Source organism: Cnephaeus nilssonii (genome assembly GCF_951640355.1).
Source record: "Cnephaeus nilssonii genome assembly, chromosome: 18".
In the NCBI taxonomy this organism is placed as follows: Eukaryota; Metazoa; Chordata; class Mammalia; order Chiroptera; family Vespertilionidae; genus Cnephaeus; species Cnephaeus nilssonii.
In genome coordinates this window covers 49327701-49345949 of record NC_137089.1, presented here as the reverse complement: position 1 = coordinate 49345949, position 18249 = coordinate 49327701, and the positions used below count along the sequence as shown (strand labels likewise).

Here is an 18249-nt window from a genome sequence, read left to right as displayed (position 1 = left end):
TCAATATATACATATCAGACAAAATATGGAAATGTGGGCTTCAATATATTTTCAAATTCCCTTTGAAAATAAATTTATCCAGTGATCCTCAGTATCTGCTTCTGGGTCCCAAAATAAAAGTTTCAATAGTTATCAAGATAATAACATCTACAGAAAAGATATAATATGTACAAAAAGGTACACATCAAAATTATTTTTATTGAATTTAATCTGTATGTTTTAAGTCTATCAGTCTCCAAATTCTGTAATGAAACTGCCATGCATCCAATTGCTCAGAAAAGAACTCCAGTCATTCTGGATTACTTTCATTCTTCATCCACATATGCAATGCACCAATAATCACAGTTGCCTTTATTTACAAAATACAACCCTAACCACTTCTCACCATATACACTTTTCCCCACGATTCAACACCAACATGAATTTTCATTTCTCCAATAAAAAACACTCTGCTAATTGGTCTCCCCTCTTCCCCAATCACATTACAATCCACTCTCCACATACCAGAATAGGCAGCATGGTCTTCAAAATAAAACCTTAAAAGCACGTAAGATCATTTCACTCCTATGTTAAATATTTCAATAAATGGTTTCCAAAGTTATAATAAAACTAGTAGCCCGGTGCACGAAATTTGTGCACATTGAAAGGGAATTAATTAGATGAAATATTTTAATATTGCTATTTGCCCTTTCTCTATAATAAAAGTGTGAGAGATAAAAGGAAATGAGTACAATGCATAGGAAAATAATACATAATTTTATTAATAACTAAACAATAACAAAATGATATAACAACAATAACAAACTCATAATATAAAAACAACATTGATGCAAATAATGACTGATAAAGTGATTAAACTTATTCTAATATCTCCCTGTATACCACATTAAGAGTAAAAACACTTTCAGAGTGCTTGACTAATTTCCCTTGAGATAAAGTATTTACAACTTTAACTTTAACATAACATGCTCTTTGAACTCAAGAGAAAGCAACAGCCATAACTGGTTTGGCTCAGTGGATAGAGCGTCGCCCTGTGGACTGAAAGGTCCCAGGTTCGATTCCAGTCAAGGGCATGTACCTTGGTTGCTGGCACATCCCCCATAGGAGGTGTGCAGGAGGCAGCTGATCGATGTTTCTCTCTCATCGATGTTTCTAACTCTCTGTCCCTCTCCCTTCTTCTCTGTAAAAAAATCAATAAAATATTTTTTAAAAATACTTAAAAAAGAGAGAGAGAGAGAGAAAGCAACATTAACTGACCATGTCCAAAAATGGGTTCAGGTAGGAATATTCCTACTCTGTCTAGAGTTTGTCCTTGTGATTTATTAATAGTCATCACAAATGCTGGCATAACGGGAAACTATCTTTGAATTAATTTAAATGGGTGGCCAGTGTCAGATGGGGACAAATCAATTCTTGGAATCAGAACAATCTCTCCCTCTGCAGATCCTGTTAATATTTCAGCTTTGATAATGTTAGGTCGCAATCTTTTGATAATAAATCTGGTACCATTACAAAGACCCCATTTACTATTAAGATTTCTCAATAGCATGATGATTGCACCCACTTTAAATTTTAATTTATGACATGGCATTCCAGAAGGAGTAATACTATTAAGAAATTCAATAGGAAAATTTTCCTTTTCAGCATCATCTGTTGAGTCAATGGAATCATCACTCAAATAGGTGTGAAAATCTCCATCAAGTATATCCAAAATTTCTTCATTTAATTTTTGAACGTGCTCATTTCTTGAACAAAGAATTGCACGTTTAGATATATTTTTAATATTATCTATAGATATACTATTTCCAAAGGTGGCTTTAATAATAGATCCATTAAAAATCATTTCATGGGGAATTTCAATAATATCCATTCCTAAATGAAAACTGCTATCAAGTTTGCCATCTCCAAGTTTTACTAACCATTCACTATAAGCAGAATCCTCTGATCTCATATTTGTTTTAAGAGACAACTGTCTGAAACATCCCCAAACACTACAGTACTTTAAAACTTATTTGTACTATGGCCAATCGTATAGCATGGTGGCACAAAAATCCCCTCTGAAAAGAACTTTCCCACCAAATGCAACATTCAAAGTAGCGCCAGCGAAAGCTTTATATGTATGGCACGTGTGCGAATCAAAGTTTATTTTTAAATTTCCAGTGTGCGTCATATGTACTGGTTGGTCAGACAGATGGACAAATGTCGGTCACTTAGCCTTTTATCTATACAGATTATGAGTCATGATTTTACCTTTTTAAAAAATTATCCTTTAATACCTCCAAAGCACAATGAATAAGAATCTGAAGGTTTATGTGGCTTCTATTTGGTTTCTAGGACAAAGTTCTTTCCTTTACCCACCACTCACTTCTCTCCTTTTATTCTTGAATGTTAATTCCAACATAATTTTTGTAACACCTCTTGAAAAGGATCCCACCAAGTTTTTGATAGTCCACATGCTAAAACTTACAGAAAAATACAGCATGAGACTTTCATTCTCTCACTAACTTCTTCATATAACTGTAATTCCTCAGTCTCTATAGAATGAAAAAGGAAAATAAAAGTGCCTTCTCTCATTCCAAGGCCTTTCTCAGTCAGGAAACCACAAAAAGAATGAGCCTACAATTCATGCCATGTAATCTCTATCAGGCATAATTCAAATCAAATCCCATTAGGCAAAGTCTGGGATAATTAAAATGTATAAGAGAACAGTGGTGACCTAGGGGAGAACTTATGAAACCTTGTCTCCTGCTTTTGCTGAATATTATTTTTGTTATGCTAGACTCCAAGTCCCTATCGGGGACCTGGTCAGGCAGCTTCCGGTGCTAATCCACGCCGCCTGCCCTGGTCTGTCATCCATGATCATGGAGCTGGTCAGGCGGCTGCGGGCGCTAACCCACGCAGCCTGCCCTGGTCAGTGATCCGTGATGGCGGACCTGGGCAGGCGGCTGCCGGAGCTAACCCACGCCGCCTGCCCTGGTCCGTGATCCGTGATCGTGGACCTGGGCAGGCGGCTACAGGCGCTAACCCACGCCGCCTGCCCTGGTCCGTGGTCCATGATGGCGGACCTGGGCAGGCGGCTGCCGGCACTAATCCATGCCGCCTGCTCTGGTCTGTGATCCATGATCGTGGACCTGGGCAGGTGGCTGCCGGCGCTAACCCACACTGCCTGTCCTGGTCAGTGATCCCTGATCGGGGCTTCGAGTCAGCCGCCACCAGCCCAGGTCCGCCATCGAAGCCCCTATCCAGGACTTGGTCAGCCAGCTGCCGGCACTAACCGCCTGCCCCAGTCTACCATCATGGCTTGGATCCTACCGGCAGCGGGCACTGCCCCCTCCCCGCGCCATCTTTGCTGGTTTAATGTGTATATTTGGTCCTGATTGGCTTGTGGGCATGGCTGGTGGGTGTGGCTTATGGGTGTAGCGAAGGTATGGTCAATTTGCATATTACTGTTTTATTAGGTAGGATTCATATTTTTATAATGACCCTACGGGACTCAACAATCTATTGCCTGCTTGTCTCTCCAGCCTCATTTCTTATTATTCTCCCCATTTCAATCAAGATACTCCCACCAGCTGTGTGTTTTCCTTCTGTTCCAGAATGACAGCCCCTTTGCAGCCTTCATCCCTTCAGCAAGGGCTGGTCCCTGGGGTTCTGCATGGTTCCAGGATTATGTGTATCTGATCTCAAAGACCATGTCTTCACCAGAGTTTCATCTGATTGCCATAACTAAAGGAGCAGTAATGTCACCCTTCATAGGGATTCATATGAAAGCCACTCTTGCAATCTGAAAGGATGATATTTCTGTTTTTATTTTTACTATATCTTTTCTCCTCCATGGGGAATTGCATAGTTTATCACTGTATTTCTCAAGTGTAAAACAACCTGCGTGTTGTCAACATTTAACAGCTGTCTATTGAATGAATGAATTTGCTAATGGAAGTATCTTAAATGCTAATGAACTTCTCTATGATTAGTAAACACATAAGTTGACATTATTATTCTTGTGAAAATTGATTCAAACAAATAGGCAGATTTTGTGCCAATCCAGGCAGATCTCTACTGTCTACGCACATGGATGAGCTCAGTGTTCAGGAGACAGACTAAATGAATAATCAGTATGTGTAGAATTGCCTTAACTTGACTTTAGTCTTAGAACACATTGTTTTTATCTTGTAATTTATTGTGCTTTATTATCCTATTTTATGTCTTTGTCACAAGTCAAAACTATGTCACAAAACTATGTCAAAACCAATGATGATATGTTACTAATAACCAAAGCCTCTACCTCTTTATTTTTTATTTTAACAGACTTCTGTTTTTTTAAATATATTTTTATTGATTTCAGAGAGGAAGGGAAAGGGAGAAAGAGACAGAAACATCAGTGATGAGAGAGCATCATTGATCTGCTATCTCTTGCATGCCCCACACTGGGGATCGAGCCCACATGCCCTGACAGGGAAACAAACAGTGACATCCTGGTTCATAGGTCAATGCTCAACCACTGAGCAACACCAGCCAGACAGACTCTCTGTTTTTAACAGAAATCAGAAAGAAACAATTGATATAAATAGGTCACATCTTAAAAGTTGAAAGGAACGGGTATAAATGTTTCCTTGAAGCACACGCATTTCCTGAATGGGAGGTTAAGGAAGTAGGTGCTCCCCATCTGTGCTGCTTCACAGTTCTGAGCAACAATAAGGAAACATATAACAGGGAATGCAATGTGTCTGTCAATCCCATGAGGATTTATCTTCATAACAGAAAACAATAAAGGCTCCACATGACACTCTCAGAGAAACCCAACACTATCATTTTTGTCTCTACTGTCTACTAACAAGGATGAGCATTAATATCTGACCTTGAACTATAGAGTTTGCCATTTTAATTTCCTCCTTTGGAAAGTCTACTGATTGTTAGGCATCAGAAATGACAATGACTTTAATCAGTCAGACGTAAACTCAGAAAAAACTCCACTAGAAAGGGAAGAGAAATAAATAAGGAGGAGAAGAGGGCAAAGAAACAGAGCATAAATTCAAAGGAAGAAATAGAAATCCAACGAAAAAAGAAGGCTATGATGAATTAGGGTTAGTCTTGTGATAATTAAAATTAGATCATTAAGTATATAAGTGCATTCTCATCTTCAAATTAAAGAATTATTTGAAGATGTGGATTCAAAGAGCTACATAAATATCATTCAGTATTACTCATTCAACAACAATTTACTAAACACTCTGATGTTCACTCTTCTAGATTCTGGGGACACAAGGGTGAACAGACTTGGGACAATATCCTGTTTGGATAGAACTTATACTTTATTGGGATGAGACAGATAAAAACAAACAAAATAATTCCTGATAATAAATCTTCAGGGAAAATAGTATATACAAGCTGCTACAGTTGATAATAACCGTGATTTCTATAGTTTGGCTGAGTACTGCTTTTGTTAATCAATAATCCTATCAGTGTTTAATACTTCAAGCAAACATAATGGTAATAATAATAATAATATATGAACAACCTGAACAAATTATCATGAGCAGCAATATGACAGATATTCAACCAAACAGTCTATGAAAGTTGATCCTAAACTATGGCCATAAAATACATCTTCTATTTTATTTTTATTTTTTTGTGCGTGTGTGTACACATTTAGTTTTATTGTAACAAAGCAACTTGTACACTTTTAACATTTACAACTGAGCATCATCTTTTCTTTCCAGTGAAACAAAAAGAAATTTTAAAATAAACAAGAACAAAAATTGAGAACAATAGAGAAATGTCAATTCTGAATAAGAACCTACAGGTTCTGCTTATTCTTCCATCCAGTGGCAGGGCTCACTCATCATTAGGAGAGAATCTTATTTTAAAAGTTTCATCTTAGACTGCAAGGATGTCTGTTAAACATCACAATTAAACATGCCAAGGGAGGAGCCATGTTGTCAAAATGCCCACTTAACCCAAGCAAACAACTCAAATATAGCCTTTGCTGACCTTCTATACCCCCCTTTTTAAGTTTTTTATTTCTTTTTGAAACAAGAGAAAGTAGACAGATACATGTTGGTAAATTCTATCTGTCCATATTCACATAGAGACACAGTATAATCACTGAGACCAATATAAAGAGAAAGGAGGATAAAGCTAGACTTCTATGTACTCCTACACAGAGGCCTAGCAGCCTCCAGCTCCCAGCTAAGGGAGCAGGCTGTTCTTTTTCCCCACAGAACACAGTGGTGTTGACTCCATAAAGTTTTTCTTGAGACAGGAATGGATAAAAATGAATTTGGAACAGAAAGATTCTACTCTAGGTATACCCATCCCTCCAATAAGGTGAGAACAACGATGTAAAGGAGAGACCTCAAAAATAGGGTGACTGAGTACAAGTGGGGAAAAAAAAAACTGCAACTTGCTCCCAGGGACTGGGGAAAATTTAAAAAGGTTGGAATCTATCAGTGTTCATTAGTCATCTTCTCTTTCATCTTCCTCTCCTTCTTCCCCCTCATCATCATGTTCATCTTCTTCACCTTCCTCCTCATCCCCTTCTTCATCAATATCTTCCAACTTTTCCTCCTCTCCTTCTCCTTCTCCTCCTTCTCCTTCTCCTTCTCCTTCTCCTTCTCCTTCTCCTTCTCCTTCTCCTTCTCCTTCTCCTTCTCCTTCTCCTTCTCCTTCTCCTTCTCCTATTCCTACTTCTGCTTCTTCTGCTTCCCCTTCTTCATCATCCATCTCAGGAACCAAGTAGTATGTAATGGATTTGGCCAAATCTCATCTTTAATGACTTCTCCTAACTCCGTGGTCAGCAAACTGTGGCTCGCGAGCCACAAGTGGCTCTTTGGCCCCTTGAGTGTGGCTCTTCCACAAAATACCACGGCCTGGGCGAGTCTATTTTGAAGAAGTGGCATTAGAACAAGTTTAAGTTTAAAAAATTTGGCTCTCAAAAGAAACTTCAATCTTTGTACTGTTGATATTTGGCTCTGTTGACTAATGAGTTTGCCGACCACTGTCCTAACTCATCTGCACCTGCATCAGAATGGTCAGTAAGCCAGGTAAAGAAGCTCTCTGATTCCTCATGCTCTCTTCCTGCTGCCTTTGTTCTGTTTTGTTTTTGTTTGTTGGTTTGTTGGTTTTACTTGAATGTTTCCTCAAATCCTTTCCAGATTTCCATTTGATTTTAATAGACTTTGAAGATAGAGCACCACTCTCATTCCGATGAAATTCTTTGGAGAGAACTTTATTTTTGAAGTAAGAGTTTTCATCGAAATAAAAATGTATTCTGTAATCTGACTTAATATCTTAAAATTCTGTCCCTTCAACTCTTGTCAAATAATGCAGTGCCTTTTTATCCTCCTCCCCAAGCAATGCAAACACTTGTGGATGGTTGATAAATGTTGTTACCCAAAAATGTGAGATTTTGGTGATCAACTCTGACCTCTTCTGAAAAAATGGTTGGTGGAGTTTGTTATATTTCTGTTCTACTTTAAAAATCTCCTCACTGGCCTGTTCATTAAGTCTGTCTATTTAATTTTGTACTTCATCAATATGTTCAATTGCTTCTTGCTGTTCTTTTCCTCCTTTGGCAAGTCCCGAGGGATTGACTTCCCTGACTAAGGGACAGGAGGTAATTTTGGTTTCTTCACTTGAAGTGGGAGCAAAAGCTGGCTTTCGGGGGCCATGCTGTGAGGAAAGTCAGAGTCTCTGACTGAAGGGAAGTAGCTGGGCTAGAAGGCACTCTGAGAACTGATGTTGTCTTCTGTTTTCTAACCACAGCACAATTAAGTTAGAAAGTAGCACTCACCTCGAAACTAGAAAAATTCTCATGTTTTATGAATTAGTAAATATACTATTAACCCACAAACTAAATAAGCAATCATAATAGAAATATAAAACTACTTAAAATGAAATAACACCACTCATACTTCCTATCAAAATATAATGGAATTAAACAAAATACAAATATAAAATTGAAAGAATGGGTAAAAATATAAAAGTAATTCCTTGAAAAATCAAAACTTAACAAGTTTTTGATGACAGTATGAGTAAGAAGAACAGAGAGAAAGCTCAAATAAAATGAAATTATAAATGAAAATACAGAAATATCTAGAGTTGTCACAGAGATAAAACTATGACAATATAAGTTGAAAAGTTTTCTGGCAACATAATTTTTAAATAATCTATATGTAGATACATTACTAGAAAATATATTTTCACACTCACTGAAATAGTAACACACATAAACGGCCCCAAACTTAAATTAATAAGTCAATCATTTTAACAGAGTCATAATAACTCAAATTATTAAATACCTTGAAGGTTCAATAGTAAAGCTACTTCAAGCATCTAGGTCAATCAAATTTAGTTTCATATTTCAGCTTTTCAGGTTTTCCAGATGTGTAAGATCTTATAAAAATTATGCCATTTTTCTGCACCTGTTTTCTGTCCTCAAGATGTCAATAATATAAATACATCACAAAATAGCTCTTCAGCCTAACTGTGAAAATATAAGTAAACACATAATCCAGAACATGCAGTAGCCCCATGATAAACACTATACTGTTCATAACTCTTCCCTTACACCCTACTCATACAACTAATTATACGTAGGAGACCTTTAAAGGTATTTCGTATATAAAAAGGAAATATACTTTTTATTAGAAATTACTAGGTTTGAATCTGAGATCCCTGTTTTCCATTAATGGTCAAACACATAATTTAGTTTTCATATTTGAAACTCACTATGGCCATCTTCAGAAGAACAGCAATAGTTAGCACCTAGAGTTGTCATTAGATAAATGAGATAATAAATATACAGTACTTAGCACATAATAAGTGTTTAAAAATAATGTAATAGTTCTATGCTATGGTATTTAGAATGCCAATGTCTACAAGAGACTTAAGGAAAACTTTCAAAATTCAGTCATCAACTTCATCTCAGAAGGAGAGAAAAATCAGTCTTAGGTCGTCAGGAAGAATCACCCACTAAAAATAAAGCTGCAAGTTTCACTAGACTGATTGGCCTGGCTTTGGTTACCTTTTTGTTTGTTAGTCTGTTCTAATTAAGGTCATAACTGATTAACTGTGCTAATCCCAAATTAGAGATGTATGCAGTTGTAATGCAGCACGCATAGTTCCCTGTTCACTGAGATCCCTGGTTTAAATTATGCCATCGGATTGGATGAGTTGGCTTTGGGAAATGTCACAGGTTGGGAAATACATCCTGGTTTACATGTTGGAATTACCACTTCCTACTGTGTGAGCTGCAGAAGCAGCTTTACTTCCCTAAGCCTGTTTCCTGAAATAGAAATGAACTTTTCAGATCATTTTGAGAAAAGAGTGAGCTAGTGTTGTGAACAATTAGTTTAGTGTTTGGAATACTTAGTGATTGGAACGATAGTAAGAAGGTGATATTTTCAAGAGCATTACAATATGAGAAGTGAAGTTCTTTGCTACACTGCTACTCATTTTATCAGCAGAGTTACAAAAGCAGGTATTACCAATAGAAAAATAAAATGTGACCTCTATTTCCAGAGTGGGGTATGTTATATATTCCAATCTTCCCACAATCATATCCTCTCACCCCAAAAGTTAAGGAGTACTGCTGGAATCACATTACATAAACATTTTGATTTTTAGATGAGCTGCTATGGAACAAAAGCTTAAATGGGTCCCACAGCCAGGTTAATGATACACCTTCCTATCTGTCCCAGCTGGGTACTAGAAATATTAGGGGAAACACTTTGGAAAGTGTATGATTGTCTAATCACTATGCTGTACATCTAATACAAAATAATCCTGATGTAAACTGTAATTCAAAAACATTTTAAATTAAAAATGTAAAAAAATAACCCTATACACACAAACACACACACACACACACACACACACACACACACACACACACACACAGAAAGAGTATGTGCCCGTCCAACTTACTTGCCATTATTCTAAACTCCTCCTGTTTTTCTACTATTTCTAATGTTTATCATTAATGTTCATAGTCCAATTATTCTTTGCATATTCAAAAGCTACTCTGAGGAAAAAAAAATGCTATGTATGGAATATTTGCTTCTTATTCTCAATTTCCCTCTGGCTTCCTGTGTCTTCCTTGCCTGGGAAGAGAGGTGTTCCCACTCTCCCAGCTGCAGAAACGATGTTCTCTGTGGGCTGATTCCATGGAGTTGCACTGTTTAATAATACTGTTTACTTCAAGGTGTTTCTTTGGAAAACCTCCTAGGAGTTTCCTGGCAGCCTTTGATTACACTGTTATCTACTTAGGAATATAATCACGTTCCTGGAGTTTTAATAGAGAATATGCATTTAGGTGAGCTCTGAGTAATGAAAACTCATAGCTGTCTCCAGACAACTAATCTGGTTTCCCTTGTCAGCTGTAAAGAGATATTGTTCTATGGTAGGAAGGCCAGTAAAACCCATTAAGACTAATGACTTTCATCACAGTTGAGATAAAAATTTCTTGCAGTAAAAATGCTTTCAAATAAAAAAAAATACACATATTGTAAACACATTGATATTGCACATTGAAGACTCAGAGAAGGTTCCAAAAATGTTTAGAAGTTAAACATTTATCCAATTTGGAAAAAAAATATTTTTAAAACTACCAGAATGAAGTCTGTAGAAGATGGCATGTAATCTAACCAAATATTTACACTCACAATGGACATCATTTATTATGGGAGAAGTTAAAGTATTTATTTAAAATATTAGATATATATTTTTAAAGGTCTAAAATAGTTTAAATTCCATATGTCATCATATATTGAACATTGTCAAGAATTCTGTATCAACTAGAACAAACTTCATTCCAATATCCGAAGTGAATCCATTGAAAGAATTAAGAGATAAACATTTACTAAAGTTTATGGCAAGGTCAAAGGAAATGAAAAATGTCAGTTTTGTCTCTGAGCCTCTTATATAAGCCTCTTAGGAATTATGAAAAGGACAAATCTTGAAGCAACAGAAAAAGGAAATATTCATTTACACAAAATACAACCATGAGAATTTATGCAAAGAAATGTAATAAATAAAGAATGCATCTGCTATGAATGTCCTGATCACATGTATATGAACATTTTTTCAAACAAGTTTCTATTTATTTTGTACTTATATCTGCTTTATCTCAGTTAATTCTAATGAGTATAGGGCTAACAACACCATTTTAGAAAGGAGAAAAATATTAACACTTTTTTTATAAACATAAAAATATTAACATTTTTTAAGTCTCTTTTATAAGAGACTTAAAAAATGTCATTAGTTCACTAAATATTTCAAATATTAATTCATATAAAAATTCAAAATAACATGCTGAAGTAGCTATAATTTCTTTCTTCATATTGGGGATGAGAAAATGATATTCAGAACATTTACATAACTGGTTCATCTTCCATGGGTGAGCTGGCCATCTCTGTTCTTAGCACTTCTAATTCTCTGCCTCTCACAATTTAACCTTTAGGGAAGGACCACACCCAAGATTACACTAATGGCTAAACGGTGGTCAGCAAACCGGTTCGAGAGCCACATGCGACTCTTTGGCCCCTTGAGTGTGGCTCTTCCACAAAATACCACGGCCTGGTGGAGTCTATTTTGAAGAAGTGGCGTTAGAAGAAGTTTAAGTTTAAAATATTTGGCTCTCAAAAGAAATTTTAATCGTTGTACTGTTGATATTTGGCTCTCTTGACTAATGAGTTTGCCGACCACTGGGCTAAGACATAGATCAAGAATTCAAAAGTAATATCTGAAACCTGGGTACTATTGCCTCTGGATTTAATATCTTATCTATTTTCTATCTACATCAACCTTGGGTAACCCCATTCTGTACCATGACTAGATCCAGAGTTTCATTTGTAGCTCAAACATTTCCCTTGAAATCAAGAAACATATACCCAACATCCTACAGAGTGTCAGTGCTTGGATGTATATGGTATCCAGTAACATTGAGTTTGGTGGTTTTTAAGGGTAGATTTATAAATAACTAGTGGGAATACGAATTGAAGCTTCACTCTGTGTGCTTAGAAATTATGTTGGACAATGTAGTTAGACTTGCTAAATATCAGTTTTCTCATCTGTAAAACCTTAAAAATAGCATCTCTCTCTTAATATTATGTGGCTTAAATAGATTCATATATGAACAATTTTTTTTAAAAAATGTATTTTAAACCTTGAAGAGAGAATAACAATAACAACAAACATAAACAAACAAACAAAAAAGGAAAGAGAAAGCCAAAAAAAGAGAATGAGAGAGAACACAGACAGAAGAGAGAGAAGCATCAGGGAAGCAAGGAAGGACTGCTAATGTGGATTCGGGTTGGATTATGGGTGTTAACCTAAGGAGTCTATTTTGTGTGTTAGACACAGTAAACTGCTACAACGCTTGTGTGTCATAGAGTGAAGGTTGTGACCAGAAGTGCACTGGGGAAGTTTAATGCAGAGGCTGTGTAAGAACGGGCATGGGCAGGAATGAGGAGGTCCCTGGTCATTGAACACATGCTTGGATCTGTGTGCCCTGTGTGTTGGGGGGTGCTGTTTTTTTAAAAATATATTTTATTGATTTTTCACAGAGAGGAGGAGAGAGGGATAGAGAGTCAGAAACATCGATGAGAGAGAAACATCGATCAGCCGCCTCCTGCCCGCAGCCAAGGTACATGCCCTTGACCGGAATCGAACCCGGGACCCTTGAGTCCGCAGGCTGACACTCTATCCACTGAGCTAAACCGGTTTCAATGGGGGGTGCTGTTTTGATCTAGGATGTTATCATGGAGACTGCAGGCTAGAACTGTTACAGGCTCTCTCTCTCCAGTGTTTGTTTTGCCCCCCTGACCCTCGCTCACCTGCCCATCTCCCTGCCCTCTCACCATGCCTTATTCCCTCCGAATACCAGGCATGGATCTGGGACAGGGAAGGAATTTTCTATTTTTCTAAATATATATATATATATATATATATATATATATATATATATATATCTTTCTAAATAGAACCTTACATCTAAAACCTAGGGTCTGATTTGAAAACAAAAAACATTTGGAGTAAGAGGAAATTGAACGGCAGGAAGACATTCAGCAAATATCCATTGGTTTGCTCCTCTTCTATGATAGATGCCCAGGGAGACTTCCAGACACAATAAATTTGGAAAGACTACAGTTTCTAAATTTGCTGCCGAGGGGAGGTAAGTGCAGTTGGTAATTCATCGATTCTCTCCCGAGTTCCCTTGATCCCTGGTTCAGTCTCCCTCTGAGCAACCTTCGTCTTACATCTTTGAAGAGCTGCCTCATCCTGGCACAGGTAATCAGAAGAGCAGCAGGCAAGCCGTCCAGCCAGTAGGTGGTCACAGGTCCCCTGCCTATTCCTGCAAACATCCTCTTTCAAAAGGCCACCTGGCCATGATGAGCACTGGAGCAGGGAGGAGAAGTGAAAAAGCGGTGCTGAAAGGAATAAAGGCGAGACAGGGCGAGTCTCTGTTACGGGAATATGTGTTTAAGTGGTGGTGTGTTTAAATGGATTGAACTGATAGGAAAGGGAAGGGGAGGTTCAAGGGCAAAAGATCCTCACGTCCAGGCACATGAAAGAGTGTCCGCAGGTGTGGTGAGAACTGGGGACTACCGCCCTCCAACTCCTAATGGTTCCAGGAGAAACCAAGTGGCAAGTCGATTATAACGCTCCTGGCACTCTGGCTGCAGAAGTTTAAGGCATCTGGCACCCTGCTCAGCAGAGAAAGTGGGAACCACAGCAGAGGAAGGAAATAAAATGTCTTCGCTGTGTTTACTAAACCCGGGAGGCAGGGGGAGTGGAGACACAAAACACGGCGTCTCATAGAAAAACAGGGTACTCTCCATCACCAGGACACAGCCTTCAGGCGCTATGATATCTCTGGCCTTCCACACTGCTACTGATGCTACGTTCTCTTGCTAATGAGAGATGGAGAGTATGGGCGCCCTGACTTTCCCATCTGCCCCGAGCCTGGGTATCAGTGGGTTCCTACACTACGGATGGAGATACTCAGATATGATTAAGGCTGGGGCCAGCAGCATTCCAAACTCCGGAGGAAAAGATGGGTGGGCAAGGTGGGTGCAGAGGTCCCAGGCAAGGTGGCCACTCCCATTCATCCCACCCAACTTCTGTGCCAAGACAGGAAGGTACGGATGCGGAAGGGTTTGGACAGCAGTCATAGGGCTTGAAAAGCACACTCTCTACCATCAGTAATGATAGTCATAGCTACTGAAGATGCACTATGAACAAGGCACTGGGCTAATTAGTTTATTCACTTCATTGTATTTAGTGTTAAAATGTACATATCAAGTAAGAACTATTATCCTGCAAACAGGGCCACTGATGATCAAAGAGGAAATGTCCTAAAACTGGCACTCAAACCCAGGCAGTTGGACTTTCATGGTTTAAAACACTTTGTTAGTCTGATCAAATGAGTGTGGATCCTTTACATTATTGTACTAAAACTAGGCCACAGTTCTGCAATCGTGCTGTTTATTTTCTCTATTTTATGATGTCCTGGCATTTTAGGACTCCCTACATCCAGGGAGGGACTTATTCTCTCAGACTTAGTGAATTCAATTTTGTAGATAGAAAATAGTTTGCTTGTGAGTAAGGCTTTGATAAGCAGCTATCCCTAGCCCATTCTCCCACCTGCAGGTGAGAGCACTGGCCTGAGTTACCAAGGCCCGGCACTGAACACTGAGGGAAAAACACTGTAGAGCATAGAAGGCTGCAGTTATTGAAATCAGCTTGCTCACTCTCATGCATTCCACAACACACAAGTAACCCCACATTCATGCTATCCTTCATTCCTGTCACCTCCTGACCTTCCCTGGGGCCTCTCCAGGGGCCCTGTGTGGTGTGAGACACCCATCCCTCCTCCTTTTTTTTAAAGGGCAGTTGTCTCCTGATCTAATTGCTTCACTGTCCCTGATACATTTCAAAACATACAGATAGATGATGTGAAGATAAATTTTAGACTTTTTAAAATCAGTTTGCCACACACCATCCTCCTGTCCTTGTCTCTCTTCTAACCCACAATGATGGTTATGGCAATAATAAGAGAAGAACACTCAGCCAGGATTTTAGTACTTTAAATTACCTCACTTCTTTCTTACAACAATCCTATCATTTAGGTAATCTATATATATAAAAGCCCAATGACCGGAATGGTGGAACGACCAGAACGACTGGGACAACTGGTGGCTATGACATGCACTGTGGCAGCCAACAGGTGTGATCCAGGCCCCAATCGTAGTGCCCCCCAGGCTGGCTCCACCCCCAACCGGCCCCCAACACCCTGATGGGGGGGGGCAGCTGGCCAACCACCTGCAGCCCCTCCCCTCACCAGCCTGGCACAATGGGCCCCCATCAGGGAGGGCTGGCCGGACCCCACCCATGCACAAATTCATGCACCAGACCTCTAGTAGTATAATATGACAGTATCCCAGTTTTAAAATATTTTAAGAGACATTATCATTCCTTTGAGACTTTTAAACTTGAAGGCACTCTTTTGCTTATTGTCATTGATGAAGCAAGTCGTTATGTTGGAAGGCCCTCCTGGCAAGGAACTGAGGGTGTCTGCCAGCCAACAGCTCACTAGAAACTAGCCTACAAGGACCTCATTCCAATGGCCCTATAGGAACAACAATCCTGTTCACACTATCCTTCTTCAGTCAAGCCTTCAGGTGAGACCCATCCCTGGTCAACCCTCATTTCATCTGCGTAAAGATGCTGAGGATGCAGAACCAGCTAAGCCACTTTTGGTTTCCTAACTGCAGTAGCTACGAGATAAACACGTGTTTTTTAAGCTGTTATGTTTGTGGTAATTTGTTATTCAACAACAAATTACAAATACAGGACCTAACACAGGAAAGCTCACCTTTATCTGTACAGCCCCATTATGCCATCATAATGATGGAAGGTACTGCGTTCCATAGGCCTGTGTTGGTAAGTGCTAGCATTGCCCAGGAAAGTGACTGAAATGGAGACAAACCAGTAGTCAAAAGAGTTCATGCCTCATGCTGTATCTAAGCTCGACCAAGTTGTGCATACCAAAGAGCAAACAAATAAAACAAAACAAAACTAGGATATAATTATAGAGGGGTGTTATTGTTATGTCAAGATATATCATTGGTTCTATACTTTGCAACTGGACTATAACAGGCCCAGTCCTCAAAGAATACTGGCCACAGAAATGTCCAGAGAACTCAGATAGCCGATGCCCAGTTCTGTTTCGGTGAATGTCTCATGTTACCTCACAAAACTGTTTCCCCGGAGCTGTGGTTTCTGTCCCTAGGAAGCTCCTCTAACCACATCACCCATGAAGATGCACAACTCCAAAGCTCACAAACACAGACTCCCGGAAACAAAAGCCCAGCTGCAGGTGCCTCTTCCCAGTGGAAGGGCCTGCACAGGGCTGCTCAGAGCTGAGATGCACTGGACCACGCCAGGCAGGCCAGGCAGACCTTCCTCAAGGCTATGGCAACAGGGAGAGAGGCAGCGCTGAGTCGGACTCAACTCTGCTGACTGAAAGCAGGAGGGCTTCTAAAGAAAGGAGTGAGAGGCAGTTTTTGTTTTTGTGTTTTAGATATTTTTAGGAGTTAGCAGGACTCTGAATTATTTCTATTGCTGCACTGCAGTCCCTCATCCTTGTCACCGAGACTCATGTCACCTCTTCCTAAGCGTTCTTCCCACCAGTGTAAACAACAAAATGTTTACGGTTCACCCAGGATGGAAACTTAGGGACTAACCTCCCCCATAACGTTTCATCTTCCCACATTAGTTTCCTGCATGACAGGGTTTGACGTGAGGTTTTCCACGGGGAGAAATGGGTTATGAGTTCAAAGGGGAAGTAGAGGGTGATTTTTTACCTGCCCTAAGTCTTTTAGCAAATGGTTGTCTTTTGGTTGATATGTTAGAAAGCTGTTATTTGAAGAGGGTAGGATACCAAGGTGGGGAGTTTTAGGGAGAAACAGAGGATAATATTCAGTCCAGGAAAATGATGCCTTTGAAGGATGTTTGCTGAAGAAAAGCAATATTAATAATGGGACATAAACTACATTTGGAAGAGTAGGAAGGATAGTTATAAGCACACACATGCCCTGTGTGTGTGTGTGTGTGTGTGTGTGCACGCACACGTGCGCATATGTGTGTCTTACTTCAAATTTTAGCAGTCAATAAGCATTTGTTGAGCCTGGGATATTACAGGTACGAAACTAACCATTTATTCAATAATGGTTAATTAATGAATAACTAAACAATACCAGGGCCATTAACAATGAATTCATGTAACAACTATATTACATTGTGCACTTCCACTTAGGAGGCTAAACCAGGATCAAGTACTTTTTAACGGATCTCTATTCTGTTTCTGAGTGGACAAAACGCACACCTGGGAGAAAAATCACAAAGATGTGTCAGTTATTGAAGGCCTACTATGCACCCAGATTATGCTAACTGCTCAGACGCCAGGCCAGGCGCATCTAGGTTTGAATTCCCCTTTTTACACTGTCTAGATGTGTGAATGGAACAATTTCTTTCTTTCTGCTGAAATTACCAGATATTTTTGAGTATCTAACTATTATTGGAATTTAGAAAAATCAAGGTATTCTGATAATGCTAAAGAGTCACTATCACTAACACCCTGTTTCTGACCTGAGAGGCTTATAAAACCTATGGGTTCACATTTCAAATGCATCTAAAATTTCATTAGTAGTTACTACTTGAAAAATGGCTCATTTGTGTTCACAAGATTTTTATAATTAATGCAATGAACACCATGAGAGTTCTTTAATTTTAAAAATGATGCGAAACAGAAAAATGCATTTTAATAAATTTTTAAAAAAGTATTACACACCTGTCACCTATTTGTTTAAACCATGTGCCCACTCCTAGATTTGCAAACATTTTATAGATACATCTGTCATTATTATAATTATGTAGTCACAGTTTATGTAGGTTTAGAGCCAAACAACTTCTAATCTGGTTAAATATGTTAGTGGGCTGCATATCTGCAGTTGAATATAATCCTCCATATCTGCTGAGAAAATCAATTTCTTTCCCACAGCAGGGATGGAGAGCCACTTCTCCTCCGAAGCTTACACAGACCCCTGCTTCTCCTTGCCACACAAGGAGAGATACTCACATTCAGTGATCCCATCATTTCAAGTAGATTTACTGTACAAAATATTCTAGGCCCTAACATTTCCATCCTCAGATAGCGAGGATTTAGATAGCAAATGTGACAATTAT

General features: G+C 38.9%; 1 pseudogene across 1 annotated transcript in view; it reads right to left on the bottom strand.

Annotated features, from left to right (window-relative positions):
* Positions 1–6456: 6456 nt before the first annotated feature.
* LOC307114123 (protein SET-like) overlaps positions 6457–18249 on the bottom strand; it is a 33570-nt pseudogene continuing 21777 nt past the window's right edge. The window contains exons 2-3 of the transcript in view: positions 6999–7671; positions 6457–6801 (exon numbers count right to left, since the gene is read on the bottom strand). The product of the transcript in view is annotated as a protein SET-like (transcript). The remainder of the gene's footprint in view (positions 6802–6998; positions 7672–18249) is intronic.